The sequence below is a fragment of the Triturus cristatus genome, chromosome 7, assembly GCF_964204655.1.
Source record: "Triturus cristatus chromosome 7, aTriCri1.1, whole genome shotgun sequence".
NCBI classification, from domain to species: domain Eukaryota; kingdom Metazoa; phylum Chordata; class Amphibia; order Caudata; family Salamandridae; genus Triturus; species Triturus cristatus.
In genome coordinates, this window is record NC_140590.1 from 1,455,131,224 (window position 1) to 1,455,141,032 (window position 9,809).

Below are 9,809 nucleotides of genomic sequence, written 5' to 3' on the forward strand. Positions count from 1 at the left end.
ACTACCCATACCCCCTCCTCCATTGTTCAGCCCCACATAATATCAGGGACACGGGTTTAGTTGGAAAAGGGGGTCGTAGATAACCCCCGGCCGTATTTTTATTAACAAAATTAATCAAGCATTAAAATAATTTTTTACAAAACCAATCTTTACGCAGACAATCATATTATTGACATTTGATTACATTTGATATGTACAGATATCAGATGGCTAACCTTAACATAACTCTAATACAAGTTATTTGCTATCCGAATCTAAGCATACATCATTCATAATCATAATGGCAATCATTTTCTGCGTAGCCATGTTTGAGCCTACGGCAAGGTCAATAACTGGTGTCAGATCCTTATCCCTTAAACCCCCCGCCCTCCCGCCTGAGTGCACATGCGCAGAGGGCCCGTTCACCGTGAGGGTACTCCCCCCCCCAGTTACCCCCGTACGCCCTGTATACTCTCTCCATCGGGGGCCCTTGCAGTTCTGCGCCCTTTTCTGGCGCCATTGTGCACATGCGGGATGGCCAACAGCCTAGGAAAAGCGTAACTCCCCCCTCCCCCGCACCCATACAGCCACGACGGCTGTAACTGCCCCTGGAGAGTTGTAGGAGTGGACTCCCTTGGGCAACCCCATTCAAGGAATGGCTCCGCCCCCTAAGGACCTTAAATTTACTGCTCACCAATCATGACCTTACCGCCACAGGCCAGCATAGTTGCCCGACTATCTGGCCCCCCCTAACACTAGGAAGTCATGCCCCCCCTTCTCAAGCCCAACTACCATGCCAGCAGATTCTCTGATAGGATTGCATTCCCCACAGTTGATAAATGGACACCATCTTTTAAGAAGCACGCGTCCCCCCTGATACACCCATGGGCGATGGTCTGCAACTGAGGAGACCTAAACAACCTCTCTATCTTGTTGTTGATAAGTCTTACTGAGTCATTCAGTGCTTTCACAGATTCCCCCCCCCCTCCATTGACATCTAGGTACCATTTGTGACCATGCGATGATGCATCCTTGGCATGTTCTTGCTAACCAGCCAATTTCAGTGATTAAGGATTCTACCGAACCCCTTCTCCCTATCTTCACCAGATCATTCCCTCCCAAATGCAGGATAATGATATCAGGACGGGGACCCTCTTTCTTCAGCAAATCCCTTATAAAAACCCTTGACTGACTCAAACACAGGCCCCCCTTCCCATGGAATGCAATTTTTAGACCAGCCTGCTCTGCCCTGTGCTTGTAATTCCCTGAACAGAAAAATACCTTTAAACGTGTCACATAGGAATGGCCAATAATCCAAACCACCCAAATTCCTGTTGCCGGCATCGTTGCATGTCTTTCGTTTGTTCTTGGATGATCCAATGCGAATTTCCCTCCTGCGTAACCGGCACGAGAAACTGTAGAGATGCAAACAGAAAAGACCTGCATCAGCAAACAGATACGGGCTACCTACAACATGTGCAGCCGCACATAACGTTTGTAACTATTGGAGGACCACCTCCCGATTCTCTTGACACTGCTGCTGTGTAGCCCTCTTGCTGTAGCCTCGGTCGCAGCCCCTATCCTAAATAAATGCGTTCCAAAGTGCGTAGGATCCAAACCTATCCGCAGAATTGCCATGCCCATGACCCTCCTAAACTGAAACCGGGTAAGAGGTGTACCATCTGCATGAATTAATAGATTCCCGCCTCCCATAGCAGACCTCTGACTCAAAAATGCTTCCACTTGTGTTACTGGGCAGCATGGGTTGCCCTGTGCTCTGTGTAGCACCAAGCCTTCACCCTGGGCCTCGTGATCCGTCTTGGACTTTTTTATGCAGATCAATATAGTATCGCCCTGAATTTTTACATGGTTCACTTGTAAACCTCACACACAAGCCGAGGACCAGAACCAAACAGGTAGCAGGCAGGGCGGTTGATCATTACTAAGACAGCCCCATCTGGCCCCTGGTCCTGAGAGATTCAATCTACCTTCCCGATTTGGATGGAGCCTGGCAGTTCACACACATCCACCTTAAAAACCACGTGGAGCAGCTACTCTGCCCTCACCATACTGACAGGATAGGGACACCCCATTACGTGTTAATTACACTCACATAGGGGAGTTACTTTTTTTGCCCTGAAGAAAGTCCTGGACCTTTTTTGGCCCCTTTTCGGACTGAAACATGTCGGCACTAGGGTCATAGGACCATAAAACTCCTATAAGACCCACTTTTTTAAATATTTTAATTACTCGGACAGACCCAAGAATAAAGGGATACTGGGGATCTGTCTTGGGTATTTTATCTAGTTAACTCCCTCTGCCGTAGAACATATCAAAAGCACTCCCAACACTGTGGTCGAGCCCACCCGGACTTCTAGGGGTCTGGGTGACCCGATGATGAAGCATGACACCACTAGGGTGTGTGAGGGTAACTTAAAGAAAGACTTAGTTTCCCCACGACCACGGTTGTATTAGGCACAACCTAGAATTTCCATTTCTCTTCCCCTGTTTCATTAGTTTACTAGATCTCTATAGATCTGTTAGAGTATTTTTTGTGCATTGAGTTTATATGGGAGGATATACTCTATACAATCCTGCCTCTCCTACCCCCCTAGTCATTGGGATTTCCCAATACTTCTGACGTGTTATAGGTCACTTGTAAACCCCCATGAGCATCCCGCTTATTCTGCGCGACCAATTCACTTACGCGAAATGCGCCATAAAATGCTAAGGAAAAGGCCGCCCTGAATAATAAAGCTTCCCCTCTTGTCGTGCAGATAGCGTCCAATGCCTCTAGTAGGGCGGCTAATACCTCCATCCCAATCGGACGCCTTGAATCGGGTGTAGTCCCCTGAATGCGCTGCCAACCTTTCAAGGCCTTTCTGACTGTGAAACTATCAGTGGGGTCACCTCTATCCTTGGCTTGAGCAAAGAAAGATATCGCCGCCATGTGTCGCCTCTCATCGTGCAATGAGCCTAAATAGCGCTGCAATGCCCTAGTGGTGTGCCACTCCTCTGCCCAATCCTTACCCAAAAAGGTGCAATATGCCCAAAACATCCCCTCATAGGCTTTCTTGGTCCTAGGAGCTAGGCTGGCTGCCACGAGGTTCGGTAGTTGGGGGCACCAATCAGCCAAAGTACTTCTGGGATGGGTGTTGGGTTCGCGTCTACAGAAGGGAGGTGTGTCCTGAAAACCTGCATCTTGGAGCGAGAGAGTGCATCAGCAGCATTATTCAACACACCTGGGTCATGTTTAGCCCTAAACAGTATATTCTCCTTCATACACAAAAGGACAATCTCTTTTAACAGGCGGAGGATCATCTTGCATCTTGCAGCCTGCTGGTTGATGCATTCTACCACAGTCATGTTATCAGACCAAAATATTACCGAATGGTTACGCAACCTATCCGGCCATACCGTTAAGGCGACCCAAATAGGGAACAATTCCAAGAAACCAATGTTAGACGTTAAACCAGTCTGTACCCAAGCGTCTGGCCACCTGTGTGCCACCCACTCATTGCCAAGTATGGCGCCAAACCCCACACTTCCCGCAGAGTCAGTCCATAAACCCAGCTCCGCAGAAGTAGTGGGTGGACTGGGCCAGACCACCCTGCCATCGAGATCTTGCATGAATGCCATCCAAATCTGCATGTCCTGCTTGACCTCAGCTGACAGTCTGGTATGATGATGTTTATCCTGAAGTCCTTTCATGGCTTGGGCGATAGAGCGAGAGAATGGGCGTGCTATTGGGATCACCCTAAGGGCAAAGTTCAACTGCCCTACAGTTTGCGGTAATTGGTGTAATGTCACCTTCTCCTTAGCCAGGCACTGTTGTAAGGTTTCTTTGAATTTCTTAATCTTATCTGCCGGCAACCGGAAACACCCTTGAACAGAATCTAGCTCGATCCCCAAGAATTCTATCCTGGTTGTTGGTCCAACTGTCTTTCCCGGCACCAGCGGGACCCCAAAAACCCGCATGAGTGTACAGAATTCCTGCAATACCCACGCGCACTTCCCGGAGCCCGCTAACCCTAGGAGAAGAAAGTCGTCTAGATAGTGCATGATAAACTGGTGCCCTGTCACACGTCTTAGAACCCATTCTAAGAAAGAGCTGAACTTCTCAAAAATGGCACAGGAGATTGAGCAACCCATGGGCATACACTTATCCATGTAGAATTTGTCTTGGAACTTGAAACCAAGCAAGTGAGAATCCTCTGGGTGCACTGGTAGAAGGCGGAATGCCGATTCAATGTCAGATTTTGCCATTAAGGCGCCCGGGCCCAGCTCCCTGAGCATTTCAACAGCCTGATCAAAAGACACTACAATACTCCTCACTGATGGCATACAATAAGGCTGGGGAGCGCGGAAGGCAACAGAGGAAGATTCCTCTTCTCCCCAGCCTTTTATTAGTGGCGACTGCTCGCCCCTCAAGAGGGGCGGGCCCTGGCGACTTCCATGACCCGGAAGTGAAACTTTCACTTCAGGGCCATGTCTACTGCAGACTCATTGGAGGGCGAGCCTGACGCGTCACAAGGGGCGCGACAGGACCGCCTCCGGTGTCGTCGGGGCCGGTAGGACCGCCATATCATCGGCAGGTCCGATGCCGACCGCCTTACTATTATATCGGTTAAAAGCTCCTAGAAACAATGCCACATTTTAGGTAAAAAAACGTCACAAATGGAGAGGAATACTGAGAGCAGGAGAGGGGGCAGTGAAGGACCAGCACAGAAGGAGACACTACTGTAAAACATGCACTCTCATAGAATGCTTGGCGAAAAAGAAAAAGAGTTCCCAAAAAGCAAGTAGTCGTGGAAGAATAGAAGCAGGCAAACAGAGAGGTGGTAAACAGGCTGTGCTCCACAAGAGGAACTAACATGAGCTGGATCGCCTAAAACAAATAAAGCCAGTGAATAGAAAGCAAGCAAATGTTAGTGACAACCGTCAAAGACAATGGTGAGCAATGGACGGAATGCATTTCTAGGTAAGCTTTCTGCATGTCCCCAATATGCTTTTCGATTAGATTTTGCCCTAAAAATTAGTTTCTAAGGGCCCCACCCATAAACACCGGCTCAAATTATGCATAAGTTCTCTGTACACTAACTCATTCCACTAATAATACTCAAATGTGCCATAAAAGTCACACCAGTCCTTCTGGCAATCACAAAGACAGGATGCTTTCCACGAAAAAACACCCCTCGCTTCACAGACTTGCCTCATCATAGGCTTCCTGATTCGTGATAAGAAGAGAGTAGCCTTGAGTATTGTTCATGAACAGGAAAGGAAGCTAGTGAAAGCATAACCATAATTCTTTGTGACATGATTATAAAATAGTGTAAATGAGTGGATGCCCTTTACCTTTTTCGCACATGTGGTTGGCTTACTTGAGAACAGTCAGCTTCGTTCTGCCCAATCACTGCAAGGATGAGAGACAGCATTCAACTTTCAGATCATCTGAGTCAAGTGCAAATTTGAACTGAAAACTGACACCAACAATCACCGTGCCCCAGTGTCTCTCACAGTGCTCTTTCCTGCCCCAGTGTCTCTCACAGTGCTCTATTCAGTCCCAGTGTCTCTCACAGTGCTCTGCTCTTTCCTGCCCCTGTGTCTCTTACATTACTCTATCCCCTCCCAGTGCCTCTCACAGTGCTCTTTTCTGACACAGTGTCTCTGACACCGCTATATCCAGTTCCAGTTACTCTCGCAGTGCTCATTCATGTCCCAGTGTCTCTCTCACAGTGTTTGATCCCGGCCTAGTGTCTCTTACAGTGCTCTATCCTGTCTCAGTGTCTCTCACTGTGCTTTTTCCTGTCGAAGTGTCTCTCACAGTGCTCTTTCCTGTCACAATGTCTCTCACATTACTCTATCCTGTCCCAGTATCTCTCACAGTGCTCTTTCCTGTCCCAGTGTCTCTCACAGTGCTCTAAGAGCTGTATCCTGTCCCAGTGTCTCTCACAGTGCTCTTTACTGTCCCAGTGTCTCTCACAGTGCTCTAAGAGCTTTATCCTGTCCCAGTGTCTCTCACCGTGCCCTAAGAGCTTTATCCTGTCCCAGTGTCGCTCACAGTGTCCTTTCCTGTCCCTTTGTCTCTCATGGTGTTCTTTCCTGTCCCAGTGTCTCTCACAGTGCCCTTTCCTGTTCCAATATCATTCACATTGCTCTTTTCTGTCACAGTGCCTCTCATAGTGTTCTATCTTGTCCCAGTGTCTCTCACAGTGCTCTAAGAGCTTTATCCTGTCCCAGTGTCTCTCACAATGCCCATTCCTGTTCCAGTATCACTCACAGTGCTCTTTCCTGTCCCAGTGTATCCCACAGTGCTCTTTCCTGTCCCAGTGTCTTTCACAGTGCTCTAAGAGCTTTATCCTGTACCAGTGCCTCTCATAGTGCTCTCTCCTGTCCCAGTATCACTCACAGTGCTCTTTTCTGTTACAGTGTCTCTCATAGTGTTCTATCCTGTCCCAGTGTGTCTCACAGTGCTCTAAGATCTTTATCCTGTCCCAGTGTACCTCACAATGCCCATTCCTGTTCCAGTATCACTCACAGTGCTCTTTTCTGTCACAGTGTCTATCATAGTGCTCTCTCCTGTCCCAGTATCACTCACAGTGCTCTTTCCTGTCCCAGTGTCACTCACAGTGCTCTTTCCTGTCCCAGTGTCTCTCACAGTGCTCTTTCCTGCCCCAGGGTCTCTCATGGTGTTCTTCTCTGCCCCTAAGAGTGCTCCAGAGCCCCTTCACTGTATCATTGACCCTCTCTCATTCACCTTACCCCTACAGTATGTCTGAGTGTTATTGTCACAGTGTTATGAAGGCAGATGATTAACATCCCCAGTGCTCACTTTGGGCCATATGTAGGTAACATACTATTTACCGATTCATAAATACCGAATTTTACCGATTCGGTATTTATGAATCGGTAAATAGTATGTAGGTAAATAATCGGTAATTATTACCGATTCGGTAAATATCGGTATTTATGAAGCGGTATTTACCGAATCGGTAATAATGCATCCCTTCCCATTCATTCCGATGGGCCTGGAGGCCCATAGGAATGAATGGGAAGCCAGTTACTATTACCGATTCGGTAAATACCGAATCGGTAATAGGGGAGGCATTATCATAGGTGGCAGGGTGTCACATTGACACCCTGTTGCACCCCTGATTCGTGCATGTGTGCACATGTGGCGCACATACATGCCCTAAGGGCATATATGTCTGCCACATGGCACTTTACAAATAGCACAAAAATGCTTTTTGAAAGGTATTCGTCATTTACCATCAACTTGTAGTTGGTGGTAAATAACGAATCCAGACACCAATAATGCACTCACTTGAGTGCCCCCTACATAGCATTTCTGGATTCGGTATTTACCGAATCGGTATTTTACTGATTTCTAAAAAATCCGATTCGGTAAATACCGAATCCAGAAATCAGCCACCTACATCTCATGTGCCTCAATACCGGTCGGTAACGGGATATTTACCGATTTTCGGCCGTTACCGACCGGTATTGAGGTACCTACATATTGCCCTTTGTGTGATATGGGCTTATAAGTTCACTGGAGTTGAGCACCTTTCCACCACCAAGAAATCAAAACACTCAAAAAGTGGACACTATGAGCTGGCACACAGCACTAAAAATGGAGTTTGGTCTACGTCTTAATAAAAATATTTGAAGTGCAAAAATATAATTTTGGCTCACCCCTGCTGTAGCACTTAGAACCAAGCAGAGTTGGCTCCTCTGTTAGAGCAGAGGAGGGTTGCCCCACTTCTGGGAGCCAGCAGATGCAAACATGAAAAATAAAATGATAATAAAACAATTTTATTCTAATTTTATTTTTCATCATGGAGGCGAGCCTCGGGGCGGGGTCATTCTGACAACAGCAGCAAGCATGAAGGAGGAGTGGTGGGCACTGCAAGTGTCAGTTTGGCCGGCTGTCTTAGGATGGGTAAACTGACATGTGCACTTAGATTTCTCCAACCTCAGCTGTGTTGCACAGTCGAGTGGAGAACAGCAGGCACAGGCTCCCAGTCCCTCTGGGGGATGTCAAAATCAGCTCGCTCAGCCCAATCCTGGCACTTCTCTTATGCTGGGTAAAGTTCTATTACTTACCAGTATTCTTCATTACTCCGGGTCCCGTTGTCCTCGTCCCATTCATTTACATATCGGAGATAACCATCTCCCGACAGAAAAAAAGAACAAAGGCATGCTGGGACCCTAATCCTGCCCCTCCCCCGGGAGTACATAAGCAGTACTTACCCAGCATTCCGTCTGTACAACCAAGCCCAGACAGGAAGGCCGGCCGCCTGGGAGGGAGGGAGGGGTGCATGAATGGGACGAGGACAACGGGACCCGGAGTAATGAAGATTACCGGTAAGTAATAGAACATTACCCCCAGGTCCCTTATGTCCTCGTCCCATTCATTTACATATCGGAGAATACCAAAGCAGAAAACCGGCCTTCCGCACCCACAAGCACACCCAGGAAACCACAACCAAAGCAGCAACCCAAGGGAGCACCGAGAAGGAGGAAAAGGGAACCACAGGAAACAACCGTCCCGAAACCCAGAACAGGACTGGAGACAACCCAAAAAACAGAAGGCCAGAGCCCCAACAAGTAGGCCGTCAACCAGAGAAACCGGAGACCGGGCAACCGGAACCAAGACCCAAAGGACGCGGCCAAGCAACTCTCCGGACAACGCCGCCCAGCCCAGAACCACCGGGAAGGCACACAGGACACACCAGCCACAAAGACACAAAGCAAACCGCGACCGCCCCGAAGAAGGCCAAAGAAAGAAGCCAAGACCGGCCAACAGAGCGCAGGCACAAGCACCCAGACCAACAAGGAAGGAGGAGAGCACAGGCCAGAAACTAGCCCACCCCACCAAAACGAACGACCCGGCCCCAGTGAGCCAAGAGCAGGGTCCGAACAGGAGCAAGACCCCAATCAAACAGAAACACAGACAAGGGGAAGAAAACCAAAAACCCCAGGAGGCCAAAAAAAAACTCCACCGGGAAGGAGGCCACCAGCCCAAATGGGAAGGCCACCAAATCCAGAACAACAGGGAAGAGGAGGCCAACCCAAAGACCACAGGCCAGAGACCCCCAGAAAGAACCAGCCGACCAGCAAGGAGAGGCCGACAAGACCGGAAACCAAAGCCCAACCAGGGCAGGGACAGAGCCACCGGCCACAACCCCCAGAAAACCCCCAACCCCAAAAGGAAGGGTGCACAGGGCAGGAAAGAAGGCCAGAGCAACCGGGAACACCCAGCAGCCCCCAAACCAGGAAACAACCAGGCAGGAACCCACCGAACCACAGGGGACAGACAAAAACAGGTGCCAACACGGCAGACGACTGCTCAGCAACCCACACACAGGCCAAGCACGCAGCAAGGCCAGGAGCAGCCGAAAAAGAAAACGTCCCCAGGGCACACAGCAACCAGACCAAAAGGCCCCAAGGCCCAACCCCAGCCACACCGGAGAGAAGCCAAGAAAACAGCACAAACCAGGACAATAAATGCCAAAAGGAGCCAGGAAGCCAGGACCAAGGCCAAGCAACCTGACAACGCAGGAGGACCTGCAGGCCCAACCAATCCCCGGAAGGAGCCCACGCAGTGCCAAGGCCAAAGCAAAGGGCAGGGAGGAACAGAGGACCCCCAGCACACCACCGCCGGACCACACAAAAAGCCGGAATAATAAACAGAGGAAACTGCCAAAGCGGAAGCCGCAAAGAAGCAGAGGGACAAGTAGCAGGAACACCCCAGACAACCCGCAGCCAGGAAGGAGGACCCCACAGGGGCAAGAGCACCACAGAAACCACCAACCAGAGAGGGGCGG